The 18,114-nt window shown below is 29.8% G+C and overlaps 3 long non-coding RNA genes across 4 annotated transcripts; 2 read left to right on the top strand and 1 right to left on the bottom strand.

The window, feature by feature from the left end:
- Nucleotides 1-59: 59 nt before the first annotated feature.
- LOC143190481 (uncharacterized) lies at nucleotides 60-732 on the top strand. Its single transcript, XR_013004254.1, has 2 exons — nucleotides 60-343; nucleotides 416-732. It is a non-coding gene; the product is annotated as an uncharacterized LOC143190481 (long non-coding RNA).
- A 168-nt stretch (nucleotides 733-900) lies between these two features.
- On the top strand, nucleotides 901-10,302 carry LOC143190476 (uncharacterized). Of its 2 annotated transcripts, none has more exons than XR_013004249.1 (3): nucleotides 901-1,150; nucleotides 2,327-3,919; nucleotides 9,993-10,302. It is a non-coding gene; the product is annotated as an uncharacterized LOC143190476 (long non-coding RNA). The 2 variants fall into 2 exon arrangements; XR_013004248.1 differs by lacking the exon at nucleotides 901-1,150 and adding an exon at nucleotides 1,708-1,957.
- Nucleotides 10,303-13,799: 3,497 nt separating this feature from the next.
- LOC143190479 (uncharacterized) lies at nucleotides 13,800-17,571 on the bottom strand. The gene is made up of 2 exons (XR_013004252.1): nucleotides 17,430-17,571; nucleotides 13,800-13,909 (listed from the first exon to the last, which is right to left on the bottom strand). It is a non-coding gene; the product is annotated as an uncharacterized LOC143190479 (long non-coding RNA).
- Between the last annotated feature and the right edge of the window lie 543 nt (nucleotides 17,572-18,114).

Genomic DNA, 18,114 nt, shown 5'->3' with positions numbered 1-18,114 from the left:
TATAGGTTATCATGAGGTTTAAACAAGAGATATATGCATTTTCAAATAGTTTAGTGACTATAATTATAATAATTATTATTAATTTAATAGTGTAATTCGACACTCAACCATGCCTCGCAAATATACCTTGTTTATTTTTGTTACCTTCCTTGTTCTATTCAACTATGGTTTAACTGATCAGAATAACGCGCGTTCAACTTCAAAATGGAGCTCAAAATTCTTTAAGAAAGTTTTCTCTGCTCCATGTCGAAACGGTTTTATTCGCCTTAATGGGAATTGTGTCCAGACAATTGTGTTATAATATGGAAAATGGGTTGATATGGTTTTATTGCTATTGAATATGGTAAGTTCAATATACGTTTTGTTAGTTCTTATGTGATTTTAATATTAATATATATTAATATTTTGGTTTTAGTGGAAGATACTTTATTACCACTTTAATTTTGTATTTAAAGGTGTTAAAATATTATAATCTGATCAATATAATGTTCATTGAAGTTTTTTTTCTAATCTAAATTATTCATACTATTATTTATTTGACTATGATTATATAACATATAATTATTTTGTAGAGTATATTTTACAAATTCAAATATTACTAAAATGTTTGCTATTATTATTACGTATGTTTATTTCGAATGTGATGTATAGAATTAACTAATAAATAGTGTCTTGGAGATGTTTTGTTACTGTCTTTGTAAATTTTTTAGACATATTAAACATTTTTAAGGATATTTTGTTTTATTTTTTTCACTCGATTAATATACAGTAGTTTTGTTTACAACACTTATGACGTCTTAATCTGAATATAGGTTATCATGAGGTTTAAACAAGAGATATATGCATTTTCAAATAGTTTAGTGACTATAATTATAATAATTATTATTAATTTAATAGTGTAATTCGACACTCAACCATGCCTCGCAAATATACCTTGTTTATTTTTGTTACCTTCCTTGTTCTCTTCAACTATGGTTTAACTGATCAGAATAACGCGCGTTCAACTTCAAAGTGGAGCTCAAAATTCTTTAAGAAAGTTTTCTCCGCTCCATGTCAAAAAGGTTTTATTCACCTTAATGGGAATTGTGTCCAGACAATTGTGTTATAATATGGAAAATTGGTTGATATGGTTTTATTGCTATTGAATATGGTAAGTTCAATATATGTTCTGTTAGTTCTTATATGATTTTAATTTTAATATATATTAATATTTTGGATCTAGTGAAAGATACTTTATTACTATTTTAATTATTTACTTAAAGGTGTTAAAATATTATAATCTGATCAATATAATGTTCATTGAAGTTTTTTTTCTAATCTAAATTATTCATACTATTATTTATTTGACTATGATTATATAACATATAATTATTTTGTAGAGTATATTTTACAAATTCAAATATTACTAAAATGTTTGCTATTATTATTACGTATGTTTATTTCGAATGTGATGTATAGAATTAACTAATAAATAGTGTCTTGGAGATGTTTTGTTACTGTCTTTGTAAATTTTTTAGACATATTAAACATTTTTAAGGATATTTTGTTTTATTTTTTTCACTCGATTAATATACAGTAGTTTTGTTTACAACACTTATGACGTCTTAATCTGAATATAGGTTATCATGAGGTTTAAACAAGAGATATATGCATTTTCAAATAGTTTAGTGACTATAATTATAATAATTATTATTAATTTAATAGTGTAATTCGACACTCAACCATGCCTCGCAAATATACCTTGTTTATTTTTGTTACCTTCCTTGTTCTCTTCAACTATGGTTTAACTGATCAGAATAACGCGCGTTCAACTTCAAAGTGGAGCTCAAAATTCTTTAAGAAAGTTTTCTCCGCTCCATGTCAAAAAGGTTTTATTCACCTTAATGGGAATTGTGTCCAGACAATTGTGTTATAATATGGAAAATTGGTTGATATGGTTTTATTGCTATTGAATATGGTAAGTTCAATATATGTTCTGTTAGTTCTTATATGATTTTAATTTTAATATATATTAATATTTTGGATCTAGTGAAAGATACTTTATTACTATTTTAATTATTTACTTAAAGGTGTTAAAATATTATAATCTGATCAATATAATGTTCATTGAAGTTTTTTTTTCTATTCTAAATTATTCATACTATTATTTAATTGACTATGATTATATAACATATAATTATTTTGTAGAGTATATTTTACAAATTCAAATATTACTTAAATGTTTGCCTATTATTATTACTTATGTTCATTTCGAATGTGATGTATAGAATTAACTAATAAATAGTGTCTTGGAGATGTTTTGTTACTGTCTTTGTAAAATTTTTAGACATATTAAATATTTTTCAACTATGGTTGAACTGATCAGAATAACACCCGTTCAACTTCAAAGTGGAGCTCAAAATTCTTTAAGAAAGTTTTCTCCGCTCCATGTCAAAAAGGTTTTATTCGCCTTAATAGGAATTGCGTCCAGACAATTGCGTTATAATATTGAAATTGGATTGTTATGGTTTTATTACTATTGAATATGGCAAGTTCAATGTACGTTTTGTTTGTTCTAATATGATTTTAATATTAATATATATTAATATTTTGGATCTAGTGGAAGATACTTTATTAACATTTAATTTTTTTAAAGGTGTTAAAATATTATAATCTGATCAATAAAATGTTCATTGAAGTTTTTTTTCTAATTTAAATTATTCATACTATTATTTATTTGACTATGATTTTATAACATAAAACTGAACTATGCTATAATTTTAGTAGATATATGTTTTATTTAATTATATGATAATTATGATTTGTAAGCAAGATTTACAAGATAACATTATTGTTGTTGAGTAATACTTTAGTATCAGATAGTTGAAATTAATATTCACTGGTATTGGGGTATGAAGGTATTCTGACTTACAGCCATTGCTGGTGGAATGTATGCTTTATTTTTCTTCAAGGTGCCAACAATTGTTAAGTTCCAAGATTTTTGAGAATTTTGCCAGTGGAAGAGTAGTGAACATTATCCATTGTAATGTTTCTACCGGATCCTCTATACGGTGCCACCAAGTCTTTGACAACTCTTTCACCACCGTTTTTCTCACGACCATCTTTCGATTTTCCAGTGTAAAGCTGTCCAGTAAGTGGATACGAATTTTCAGCATTATATATCCACCATACTTTAAATCCATATTTAGCTGGCTTTGACGGAATATACTGAGTGAATCTAATTCGAGCTCGGTATGGATAAAGTTGTTCGTCAATTTTCACGTATTCTGTTGGCTTCCGCTATTGTTATTTCTATGAGGACTATGAACTATGTCCCTATAGCTATTTTATATGCCACATAGGCAGTTTACACAGAAAAAAATATTCAGTACACTAATGACTTGCACATCTGCCACGCTATAGGTAATTGAACGAATGGTGAAAGTTTGGTCAGTGACCGGGCGGTTAAACAATTTAAAAGTGGTGATTTTGATGCCAGTGATCCTAATGCCAAACAAAACTTAACTCAAGCTCTCCAACAACTTCCAGGCAGCTTAGTAGCTGACGAATCAACTATTTTTCAGATGTTTACATATAATTTGTTGTTGTAAAATGTTGTTATTATAGGTTATCAAGAGGTTTTAAGGAAAGATATGTGTATAACATACTATTCATTCGAGTTAATTCCGCAGAGTAGTGCGTCTTATAAAATCATGTTCCTCAAATATTTCTTTTCTATGTTTCTTACCTTGCTTTTTATATTGCATTATAGTCTAGCTGATCATATCAACCCAATTCAGAAGAGAGGTTTTGGATATAAGAAAAAAGTTGTTTATGCTCCATGTCGAAAGGACTTTATTCGCCTTAATGGAAAGTGTCTACAAACATTTGCATTAAATAACAATGGGAAGCAGTAACTTTATTAAATGATTCAGTTTTGGTGAGTTTTGTAAAAACTTTATTAGTAATTATATGATTGTACATAGTTATTAATGAAGGTGAGTTTGGATAATTCATCTAATGTATAGTTGGATTTTTAAAATACTAACACTTTATATTTACAATAAAAAATGTAAAAGCATAGGGCTAACTTTATGTCTTTTTTTAGTTTTTACTTCTTTATGTCGTTTTAGTTTAGTTTAATTTTTCAACTTAATTATTTTTTGAGTAGAGATAAAAACAAAAAAATATTTATAACAATTTTTATTATTGAATACGTTTTAAATTATATTCCATAAATGTTTCATTTTTATGTTCCATTAACAAAGTGAGCAATTTATTTGTGGAAAGTTATGATGGAAAATTTTTGTCGGTCAAAATTAAGTTATAACGTAAAGAGTGGCGCGAATATAAACAATACTGTTACTCTCATATAAACCAAAACCTTATATCTGAACATCTCATTCAACATATAAAAGGTCAATTGGATAATTCCGGTCAACCATAGTAAAACATATTTTTTTGGCAAAATTAGTTTTTTTGATTCAACATAATTCCCTTCAAGGATGATACACTGATTATAGCGACCCTCCAACTTTCCGATACCATTTTTGTAGTACGATTTGTCATTTGCTTCAAAATAGACCTCAGTTTCGGCGATCAACTCTTCATTCACCGAAAATTTCTTTCCAGCAAGCATTCTTTTGAGTTCTGAGAATAGGAAATAGTCACTGGGGGCCAGATCTGGAGAATACGGTGGATGAGGAAACAATTCGAAGTCCAAATCATGGATTCTTGCTATCCTTTTCACTGATTTTTAAAATGGTGCATTGTTTTGATGAAGCAGCACTTTCTTTTTCTTCAAATGCGACCATTTTTCGGCAATTTAGTCCTTCAAACGGTCCAATAACGCTATTTAATAGTCGCTGTTGATGGTCCTTCCATTTTCAAGGTAGTCAATAAAAATTATTCCATGCGCATCCCAAAATACAGACGCCATAACCTTGCCAGCCGACTGTTGCATTTTCCCACGTTTTCGAGCGTTTCTTAGTCACATTATCGACGCAAAAACTCAGGTTTATTACGCTTGATTGTCTTCAAACACTGCTCCGAATCATCAACTCGTCGTTGTTTTTGGTTACAAGTGAGCTCGCGCGGCACCCACTTTGCACGGAGATTTATTATACCCAAATATTCGTGAATGTTATGATGTGCACGTTTAGTTGATATATTTAGGGCGTTTGCTATTTCATTTAATTCCAATCTACGGTAATTCAAAATCATTTTGTGTATGTTTTCGTCGGTAACAACCTCTTTTGGGCGTCCACTGCGTTCACCATCTTCGGCGCTCATTTCACCACGTCTAAATTTAGCATACCAATCCTTGATAGTTTATTTTGTTAGGGTAGTGTTCGAAAATTCGGCATCAAGCCAATTTTTTGCTTGAACTGTATTTTTATCCCTTCAAAAAGCAATATATTATCAACACGCGAAATTCTTTTTATTCATTTGTTTTACAATAATAAAAGTTGCATCACTCAAAGTGCTATAATTCACAAACTAATGATCCGACAGCTGTCAAATTTATACACGCATTTCTTGAGGGTTAGGGCTAACCAACAGCTTCAATTAGGTATTGAATATTTTGTTAGTCTCATGATTCCTTTCTGTGGTCGATGTGTGGCACTTTTCCTTTCTTGAAAGTTCTGCACTTAATTTGTTTTGTGCCGTCTTGAACTTTTTGAACAAAAATTCAAAGAATCAACGAATCAGAAAGGCGATGGTTTAACCGTAAGACAAAACCCTAAGGGTTGCCTTAGGAGAGAAGTTCCACCCTCATGTTAATACCGATGTATTACAGCATTGAATAATACTCAATTAAGACACATCTCTATGACGTGTCTCAATTAAGACACTATCTAGACTTCTTTTAAAAATATATCTAACTTTTAAGTTATTGTAAAATTATTACGGTTAGTCGGCGACAAACTCATGGCATAATTCTATTTCTGAATTTGCCTTGAATAAAATTTACTGAAAATCATATCGTTATTTGATCCAATCAATATATTACCTTAAAAGTTATTGATTAAGTTATATAACAACAACATATGCCTTTATAGTATTATTCTGGGGCATTTTTAATCAATTTGGAGAAATTCTAATAAACAATTAACTGAAGAACTTTATAGAAATTAAAAAAAGGAAACGAAATAGTAGTTGTAAAAATGATAAACTTGATGATTGACAAATGGATACCCTAAATAAAGTGGGCGATCCACTTTATTTAGGGTACCCATTCGTTTGATGAAAACACTTCAAAACACTTGAGTTGTTGATGAGAAAGGAGGAAGGATTGAAGATAATGATATCTTTAATTCAATCAATTTGGCTTTATTTTTAGCTACGTGAGCGGGCACGTTTTCTATATGATAAAACAATTTTAATTGTTTTTGAAGCTTAGAGTTTATTCAAGACCAAAAACCTTTTTGTTAAATTCATAAAGAAGAAATTTTAAAATAGTGTCGAATTTTTTGTTGATAAAATTATGATGTATCTCAAACTTATTAAAAACCAAGTACCTTTCTAGCAGCAAAATGATAAAATTGCCAAGTAAGCAAACCGTAACCATTTATTTGAACAAAATTACGGATGATCTTATAAAGACTTGTTAAATTTTCTAAAAAAAGTAGCGTAGTGAAAATACTGTTATTTTTCCAATAGATCGTTTAAACAAACTGAATCTCCCACTGAAAAAGCTTAATCGGCTTAAATTAAGTGACAATGTGAAACTAGTCATTTTGTAATTTCGATATCAAACTTACACCACACTCTGAAAAGCCAAGTGACTCCTGCATATCAGCATTGCTTCTATTATGCTGAAGTTTAAAATTTCATATAAACCATTTGGAACCATTTGGAAAAAGCCGGATATAAAAAGATACAAGATGTATGGATGCCACATTATTTAAATAAAAAAAACTGATCGAATTTCCATCTGTGAATCGCTATTGAATCGACACATTTGCGAAGCGTGTTGATACTGGCGATGAAAATTGTATCACTTCGGATAACGCGAAATGAAAACGGCCTTGAGCGAAACACGGAGAGCCAGTTCAAGTGGCGACTCAACCGGCAGATGCGCGTTGATTTAGCAACTTCATATATTAAAGAGACGCCAGGCTACAGTGTAATGACTCGCCAAAAGGGCTGGGAGCTTGGTTGGGATGTACTTATGGATCCACTTTATAGCCTGGACGTCGTATCAGTCACCTGTTCTTGTCCATAGTGAATTTTTTTGCTGGTGAAAATTTCATCTCAGGAGAAGTTTGTGAAAATAGGATGTCCTAGGCTTTTGACAATAGCGACAAGTGTTTCAATGCTAGCGTTATAATAAAATAACCTTAAAAATGGCAACAAATTATAGAACAAAACGGTGCATATTAGATCTAAATCGGATTACTATAAATGTGTTAAATAGAGCCTGCAATTTCATACAATATAGCAGATTTTCTACTACATCTATTCTTGGTTATTTGTAAAAATTTTTTTAAGGGTTTATATTGAAGACTATATTGGGGTTTGCTCTATTGGTTAAAATCATTAATTTATTTCACAAAATATATTACATATGAAATATGCTAATTAAAATTATCATTAATTCTTGGATTTTCCAAAATAAATTAAAATAATAAATTAGCGAGATAATTTAATGTTTACCATAGATTATTTAGTGGCTGTTTATATGAAATCTTTCACACATTCAGATTAGATTTCTAAGTATTTAGTGAAAATCCCCGCCAATTGAATTGCAATGTCCAATAATGACGCAAAACAAATGTTGTTCATATAGGTTCGTTAATATACGTTAATATATATATATATATATATATATATATATATATATATATATATATATATATATATATATATATATATATATATATGCGCATACATTCAAGGATAGACAAGAATATGTGGTAACACTGATAATATGGTTAGAGCTATAAACAAGGTGATAGGTGCTCTATTAGAGGTTAAGGAGATTTACTTGCTGGTGCAAAAACGATTTAATATTTTTAACAAATAAGAAAGGCATCAAAATAAATGTTATAACAGCTCCTTACACAATAAATGGTAAAATTAATAAAGCTAATTCTAAACGTGCGAAACCTTGAAATTGATGATGATGAATTGAAATGGATGAAATTAAAAATACATATTAAATATAATAAGAATTGGTGATTATCACGACAAATACTTTTAATGTCAGGTAATAATTTAATATAATGGTAACATGCATTTAATATAATGGTAAGCATATGTAAAAACAACTTGAAGCCACCACATGAACTGTTCATGTGTTATAAGTTCTTTAATTTGCTGTTAAAATATTTTCAACAAAGATTTAACCAAGTTATTGGAAAGCTAAACTTGGAAAATACTGCCATTTTGTGGAGCAGAAATAAATATAGAAAAAAAAGTAATAGAACAAAGTTATTTTTAACAAAGCAAAATATATAGAATATCAATGGAAAAAAGAAGAACAAGCTCCTGCAGAAGATGATCACAATAATAAAGAAGATTTTTATTAAGAACTGCCAGTGTTGGCGTCTTTAGAAAAATACTTTCAAAAGTTCAAGGCTCATATTTGGAGGATAACTTGTTAACCTCTGTGTTAGATCATATACATATCTAGTGGAATATCTATGGAAATTCTCTTATTTCCTAAAAAATTTTGTGTACTGTATTGAAGCCACATGAATAATATTATTAAGGACATAGAATGCACCAGTGCCAGTCCTGTCAGTATGTCTTCTATGTTGTGCCTTTCTGCTGTTACATACAGCCTTTGGTAGCTGTACTGCATCTGCCTGCATGTGCTTATATTCTGATAGAAGAATTTCTAAGTTTGGAGTTTCCAATTTATAATAGTTTGTGGCTACGGACCCTTTCAGTAACTTCAATCTGTCTTTGGTGGTTGTACATCCTGAACTGTGATGTTTATATATTAATTATAGTGAGCTACCGTTAGAACGTGTTAGACTAGTATACTAGAAGTATACTGCAATAATTCTGAGTTCATCGTTGTTACCGAAACTATATATCGATATGGTTGGATTCAAACGATAAGTGAAGAAATACGTTAACAAAAGAGAAAATATCCTATGTATATTTCAAAGTGTACAAGCAAATTTCGTTTATTAATTTTAGAATTATAATTTTGGTAGTTCCTCCTTCAGACGAACTGTTACCCATAGTATTGTATTAATAATGTTTTGTATACATTCAAATCGATTATTAAGTTCGTAGAGGTACAACCAGATTGGTAAAACAAAAATGTTCACAGAAAAAAAAATTATGAAAATAATCGGCGAATTTATATATTCTCTCAATAATTAATTTATTCGCCATATTTAGATCTTTCTGAGAGACGATTTTTCTCATGTCTCAAAACATTCTTTCGTTAGTTTTTGTCATAAAAAGATATTTTGCATGAAACAATCGATATAGTATCGTGTTATTCATAAATTATATAATTATTGGATGGAACTTTACTTATTTTTTTTTGTTTCCGCTCTTGGAAATTTCTATTTCATTTCTTCGGCTTTACTGAGTATTTCGTATGATTATTTTTCATACAGTGTATGTGGCGTCTGAGGATTAAAAGATTTTATTTTGTTATACATTGTATTAGATGCAGGTTCTTATCAGACTATAAATAATTCGCATCATCTTGGGCTTGGCAATTTTGGAGTGTAGTTTATTAGTTCGCGACAATTAAAAATGGCTAAATATATAATAGTTTTATTTATTTTCGTTTTCTTTCAAAGTAACTTCAATTTAATACAGTCAGTTCCTGTCGAAATAACAAAAGAAAACATTTTATCTCACACGGGAAATCATTCCAATATTGATTCAAACATTGCACTTTTTAACATCATAAATGTTCATTGCATGAGTGGTTACGTTTATAAAAATGGGAAATGTGTTAAAGTTTATGATTAGTTTAGTAGTAAGTATATATTTCAATGAATAAATTAATAATTAATAGTTGTTTTTTAATTTTTCAGATGACATGGTATTCTGCTGAATAATGGAATACATCTGGTATAGGAATTATTTCTTCGTGTATTTTATATATGGATATATTTAGTTTAGAATTAGAAATATGTTTTGGAATAATTTATTTTATGTAATCTAGATAATATTCTGTTCAAGAATCATAACATTTCAAAAAATGTATCTGCATTTCTAACCATTATATTCCACTACTGTCAGTTTCGTTGTTAATTTGTAAGCTAATTAGGTTTTTTTGCAAGTGAATCAATTTTGTAATTTATTTATTTTTTAATTAAATTAAATTTATAAAATATTAGAAAACGAATATGTTTTACCTTTACCTTTTAGATTTGTATTTGTTTATATACAGAGGATGGAAAACTAATTTGGACACTTAACATAATATATACACAATATTTATTTATTAATAAAGTGTTTTAAAAGCAGCTGCATTTCTTCGCGGAAAAATAGTTCTTGTACCGAAATATCCCCTAATTTCTTTAATGATGTTGAAGATCTACTCCCCACTTTCTGCTCTAAAACTCACCATAATGGTTTAACTATGTTGAGATCTGGTGATTGTGTGGGCCAAAGAGGAAGATAATCTAATAGCTGATTAAACTGACTGGGCCTTTTTGGCTATGTGTGTGAGCGCTTTATTATCTTGGAATATGATAGGGTCTGGCTGCAATTTGTAGTCATGGTAAGGACTTCGTCATTGAGGACGTTTTGCATTATTTACATGGAAGCATATTGCCAACATGCAGAAAGATGAACTATAATGTATGTATGTTCATATTAGTTTGTCTATCCCCTGAATTTATAGATATATATATATATATGGATGTTGGTTATGGCTCAATAGCTTTTTATGATTTTTAAGGTAAAGGAAATACAGGTATATTGTATTTTAATTGTAGTACAATACCGGTACAAACAATAGCTAGGCGGTGCTAGATCCGGTCTATATGGACGATGTATCGAACCTTTTCAGCTAACTTCTTTCAATTTTTGAAACTAAAGATATCTATTGTCTAACACTACCGTGTTATTAGAAAGCAGTGCCTTTCCTGTTAATTAATTATGCCTACTGTCCGTTTATTTCTTTGTCTCAGTTGCATTAGTTGTTGATAGTAGATAGTCGATTTGGTTGTGATTGAGCAGGCCATGATGAACAGTTCTTTTCTATTTTCATCGGATGTTTTAGTAACTCCTTCCTTGGTGTAAATAGAGTTTTGCAACCGTTTGTGAAGATTTTCTGGTCTTTGAGTGTGATCTTGCTCGCCCATTACTGCCGTATATGACTGTCGTGTATGATCGACTCTTCATCTTTCGTTATTGTTCAAAAATGATTACCTTTGCCTTTTTTTTACCTTTACTATTTTATTTTTATATTTATTTCTAAGACTCTCTCATCATTATCTTTAAGTCATAGGCACCCCGCCTAGTCTTCTATAATTTCTTCTATTTTTCCAAGTTTTAGTGACTCCATATTCCTATAGTCTATGGAGGAGAAACTGAGCTATTGCAATGCGATTTTGGTGAATGTTCACCCTGAACTTCAAGCTTTTTCAAGTTAGTCACAACAATCGGGAATCCTCGGATTAAGAGTATTTTTCAATGCTTGAATGTTTCCTAATTGGAATAGTTTATAGCTAGCGATCTTTGAGTACTGTTAACTCACCTTTTTTACCCTTATAGCCTCAGTTGAGATACTTCTGAACACCACTTAATGCACTGCGGAATAATTACCATTTCAAGTTAATTTAACTTCTTTTCTTGATAATTAATTAAGTTCCGGTTAAATGAATGAATTCAAAAGCCTTATGATCTCCCTGGATTCCTACCTAATACATCAGTTACGAAATGGGAAGAGTTTAAAGTACAAAAACTATTTGAAAAATTAGTTTAATTTATGGAAAGAAGAGGCGACTTGTTGAAAGGGGATAGGAGCGACATTGATAATTTAGATCTATTCGAAAATAAACCAAACTGACTTATTAACAGCCGCTTAATATATAGGTTCGAGTTGGAATTTCCTATCTCATTAGACACTTCCTTTTCTCCAATGTGAGTTTTGCAATCATTTGGGAGGCTTCTCCAGGTTTACACTGCGATGTTTGTTGCAAATTATTGTGGAATTCATGGATGGGAAGTTTTCCAAAATTAAGATTTTCCAAAAAATAAGATTGATTAATAATGAATTAAAATTTTTACTGCTGATTGATGTGAAAGCCAAGTATCGAGCTACTTTTAGTGTCTAGCCTTACGTAAAGGGTTTAGAACTATTTTAAGGTCTATATTTAGTTCCATATCATAAATATGAAATATATCGACTTGGATACTTTAAGATAATAGTCCACGGTGTAAAGTTCGCCTCTAACACACACCACCATATAATTCCAAAGATAAAGTACCGAACAATTTCTGACAGTCCCGCTCTGCATTTTTCCCTTTACTGAAGTTAAAAGCAGGATGTGACGAAACTAATCATTAAAAATATTCATTTTTAAAGCACCTTTACTTTTGATTAGATAAACGAATGACACTGTCCTGATATCTAAAATGCTATATGCCTGCTATATGTCTTGATTGAACAACTATCACCACAAATACCTGACTAAAACCATTTATTAGGAAAAACGGGCATTACCTTTTTCCTCGACTTTATAAATAAGGTAGGGAATATTCTCAAAAAAAAAATGAAGTCTTATCATACAGGCATAACTGAAAACACAGCAAATGACTTTACTATAAACATGTGCTTCAAAACAAGACATAAGTTATGGAAAATACATTTTTCGTACGGTTAAGTAGATCAGATTGCTAAAAGCAGAATCATTAACATTCTCATAGTCTTTAAGAGTATTGATATTTGTTTATTATTTATTATTTATATTAGAAAGGACGCTATGCGTTTATGTTAAGACTGAATTGAGTGATGAGTAAGGAGTCTAAATATAGGGTTTTGTTTCATGTTAGGATATATTTAAACTCTTTTGTGCCCTTCCAAAAAAATGCAGTCTTATCATACAGGCATAACTGAAAACATAGGAAATGAGTTTACCATGAACATGTGCTTCAAAACAAGACATGTTATGGAAAATACATTTTTCTTACGGTTAAGTAGTTCAGATTGCTAAAAGCAGAATCATCAACATTCTCATATTAAGATGGTTATTATTATTAAGAGTGTTGATATTTGTTTATTATTTATTATTTATATTAGAATGAACGCTATGCGTTTATGTTAAGACTAAATTGTGTGATGAGTGAGATGTCTAAATATAGGGGTTTGTTTCATGTTAGGATATATTTAAACTCTTTTGTGCCCTCTGTTTGACAAAATTCATTAAAATAAACTAGTTTTTAAAGAAAAATAATTTTTTTAACTGGAAATGATCTGTGCCAGTTGGTAGGGTTATGGAAAGATCATAAGGATTTTTCTTTTCTCTGGATTAAACTTACTTATGAATCATTTAATTACTATTTAAGCTGTCTTGGTAGCCGCAGTAATTATGGCGGCTGAGATGTCCTCTGGGATGTCGATGTCCTCCGAGAATTGTAGTATGGAGCCTATGTAAAGAGTAGGGACAGTTCAAATAAATCATAGTTACTAAAAAGGATATTCTAAAATATACCTACAAAAATGAATGCTCAGTAATTCATAGGAAGAATTGAGAGTTAAAATATTTTTAATAAGTAGAGATGTGCTCGCTGATTCCTTGATATCCTGTTCGAGGTCCTTGCACTTAGTAAAGGTTTGTTTAAAGGTAATAGAAACTCACGGATTATTTATATTTAAAGGAAAAATAACGTTAAGAATATGGCACAAGTTTATATTTTAATTGTATCTATAAATATATAATGAGACATTATAAAGGTAATAACGGCAATGTTGGTGATCACATTTGAACATGCTAGGTATCTGAAAAAAAATTACTTTTAGTAAAATTTAATAAAAATTTATAAAATAGTAAGCTAAACTTTACATAAATACATATATCATGCAACTGTACGTATTCTACTTAGAACATTATAGATATAGATTATTGCGCAAGAATAGAACAGTTAGAATCTACTATATATATAAATGTGTAGCGACCTTGAGGCATGTCGAATTTTAAATAGTGGAATAACGGTCTACAAGAAATATAATCCCAGATGTTGAACATGGACAGGGTGCCACAGCGCCAACTGGAACACAATAATGAATAACTGGCAACCCCGAGACGTTTATCTGGGAGATTATTGAAGGGTACTTTGGATGATTCAGTAACCGACCATCGTTTGGTTGAAACGTGCCACCATCGACTGCTTAAGCCTCGTCACCAGGTAACACCGCTGCCAGCCGCCTTTTTTATCACTTATATTTTCACATTTTTATATCATTTTAATAAATAACGGTCACATAATGTAAACACCACTGTTTCATTTCATTTTACCTCCATTCACCGAGCCATATAACTTACTTTAAAAATAATATATATATATATATATATATATATATATATATATATATATATATATATATATATATATGTATATATAATATCTCACTACAATGAGGTATGAGGTAACAATATTGTTTTATTATACAGTCAGTAGATAACAGAATGTAGTAAACAGAATTGTATCTGGAAAGACTCAAAGTTTGTTTTGAGTATAAGAAAACAAAAATATGAAACTATAATAAGATCCTGTTAAATAGGTGGCACTATATTAATATAAAATGAGAAAAGATGGAAGTGATAATTTCGATTTTCTGGGTACAAAAGTTTTTTTTATGATTAGTTAAATTTTAGTTAAATATATATTTTATAAATATGTTTATATTTATATTCTTATTATGATTTACATTTACGAATGTATTTAGATGTATATTAGATTTAAATATTTACATATTGTATTTATTTATATATTTCATTGAATTTTGTTTAATAAATTTATTTAAGAAATTAAAATGTTTTTCAATTTTATTGGTCAATTAAACGAGAAGCCGGGGTTGTCAAGTGTCAGACGTTATGAAAAAGCCAATCAAAGGTTTTTATAGCAAAATGTTTTTCTTACTGGATATTGGACGTAGAGGAATTATTCTTCAGAGACTTCTATTCAGTTTTCTCTCTATTACTCTATGATGAAGATTGTAGATGTGTGTAGAGTATTTGATTTGTATGAAGACTATTGTATACTTATAATGGCGACTTATGTGGAGACTTGTAATTAGACGGATACATGACATTGCATCCATTCCCCCATTGCTCCTCCGGTAGGTACTTTGTACTGGGAAAGTAGGTTGGCTTAACTCCACTGCTTATAACCTGATTAGTAATAATTTCTAGGGAGGGATTTCTAATACCTATCCAATAACTTGTCCCGATAAAAAAATACACCCAAAAATTCCCTGAGATTCACCTTTCCTACGAGATTTCAAGGTTTTATTTATATGACTCTATTCTAATTCACTCTCGAATGTCGATGGAAAGTCGATATCTCAGAAATTAGCTTATCAAAATGTTTCAAACTAATGCATATCTGTTTCGAGTATTTTTGGAAATCCAGGCGTTGTGCTCACAATCCAATAGTGAAGTGAACTATGATCCGAGATTTACAAACGTATTTTCACCCGAGCAACAATGTAGACAAAATGTTTAATATGGCATTGGATTTGACATTAATTTTCTGATGCTGACAAAATATGAACAACTGACATCTAAGCTATATTTATTTATTAATAAGGTGTTATTTACCTTTAAACAAATTGTTTTTTGGGCGTGTTTTGGTAAAAATGACAATGATCTTGTATTAGGACAGTGTTTGATAGCAATATAGTAGTAAGAATTTCATCAATGAGCATGTAAAGATATCTATTTGGTGGTTAGTGTGAGTGAACCTCATCCATGCTTGAATGTATTATTTTGAGTGCTTCCTCATGTTATGCTGTCACTTCTACACCGATGATATTTTACCCTATTTTTGCAGAACAAAGCGTGTAATACACTGAAATATAACCACACCACAGACTTGGCATGTAAACTGTAACAACAAGATGTACTGTATTGCATAATGCTCATATTATTTTGTCTATCCCCTGTATATTAATATTAAAGTGTTGTCATTAGGCTATTATTTTAAGTTTGTCTAATGTTGTTGTGGCGTTCATAACATTATATTATCCAGGGTCAGAAATTGTCGAACAAACAGCCAATAAAACAATGCTGGTAGTTTAATTTTTATTTTTCTTCGTCGGCCTAAGTTTTGAAATTCAACAATGGACAATGCCTTATGATTTAATTATAATATCGAATAAAATTTTATGTAACAATGTTTTATTGGTAAACTTTTTAAAAAATTTAAATTTACATTTAGAAAAATATGGAAATATGATGATTGTTTAAAATTTGCTAAACCATATTTGTAGAGCAAGTCGTAGCGTCATTCATGTTAATTCAATAAGTTAGTTACTTTATTGTAAAATAGAAAGATCTATAATCTGAGAATATATATTGGTTTATGTCATATTTTTCAGTTATAGTTCTTAGCTGTTTTTTTCTCTTTTTATCGCAAAATAGGTTTAAACTTGATGAGTTCATTTCTGAAATAACTACTTGTTCAGTAATATTTGTCAGTCGATATAAAATATATATTTTATTTAACAATAGATATAATTAAAGTGGTATTTGGCGAGTCAGTGTCCGATCAATTTGTATGTCCAACCCCTGGGCAATAGAAAATATGCTTATGTGATGATCGGACTGGATTAAGTCTACAAATCCTGGCGCATCTTTGATCTCGATTGACGAAATTATCAGAATTGAACCAACGAGAACTGCGCTTAAGTGAGTTCAAACACAAGAGAGTTAGCCATTTGCAAAACAGTTTTTAACACGATATGTCAGTTTTCTGGTGTTAAGGGATCCAATGTATTATAGCCAAATATTAGGAAAATAATGCATTTATAGACATATTATAAACTTCATAAACATAAATATATTTTTCCAATGTTCTTCTAATTAGAATATAATTCTCATCGCAAAAAAATCAGGAAAGTTGTTCTCGACGCATTGTATATGTAGATCTGCATGGAAGCAATATGTCCTTTTCTATTGTTAACCATAACCATTATATAAATAATGTTTATTCAAATAAAGGATACAATAACAAATTTGTTCTTTTACTAGGTTGAAGGTAATTCATGAAAATTATTTCGTTTCTATCTCAAAATACTTAAAAATTCATAGTAATGGTGGAGGTGGTGCACAAAGAGAATACGATTATCGAAGAACCTATTTTCTACCTTGACTGACATGATTGACCCAAATTTGATTATTAATTATTTCGTTATTATCTTGGGTTATGCATAATTGAGTAATTTCGGAGGAATACAAGGAATATTTACGTATACGTTTGTAAAATTATGAGAAACTTTAAATATAACGTTTACTTACCATGAAAATGTTTTAATACATCTTCCACTGAGTGATATGTATCCTGATCGACATGGCGCCGCAAAAAGTCTTGTTTGGAGATTTAAATTAAAGTGCTTCTTCGTTGTAACCGTATTTTTTATCGGTGAATTACCTTGGCCCATTACACTTATAGCAACAAAAATAAAACATAAAAATAGAATAAATTGTTTGAACATATTGTTTTCAGACAGTATGAAACAAAACTACTTGTAGTTCCGTATATAAAATGAAATCAGATGTAAATATGTTACAAAAGAAAAACATGTATTTCTTAGAATGATAACCCATACTATTGTGGGTTAAAATATTTCAATAAAAACATTTATTTTTATTAATTATTAAATTGTTTCATATCTAGTTTACTGTATCAGGGTATCTTCAGAAGTATCTGACTTGAACCATAGATGGCACTTATTGTTAAAATGCTGTAGAAATGTCTGTTTGTTTCGCGTATTGACTTTATTTGTTTGTTTGAGTGTTTACTACAATTTTGTGGATGAACTTGGATGAACTTGTAGAAAAAACTGATTGACATAAAACTTGTTTATTTCGATGCTAAAGACTACATGTTGTTGACTGGAGGACAGGATATTTATAAAAGGAGATTAGGATATTTAAGATTATCCGTAGATGTTAAGAAAATTAATAAAATTGTAAAGTGGAA

This window comes from Rhynchophorus ferrugineus, unplaced genomic scaffold (genome assembly GCF_030347505.1).
Source record: "Rhynchophorus ferrugineus isolate W39M unplaced genomic scaffold, kcgeb_rfMv2 rfM2, whole genome shotgun sequence".
NCBI lineage: Eukaryota > Metazoa > Arthropoda > Insecta > Coleoptera > Curculionidae > Rhynchophorus > Rhynchophorus ferrugineus.
This window is presented reverse-complemented; position numbering and strand designations above follow the sequence as displayed.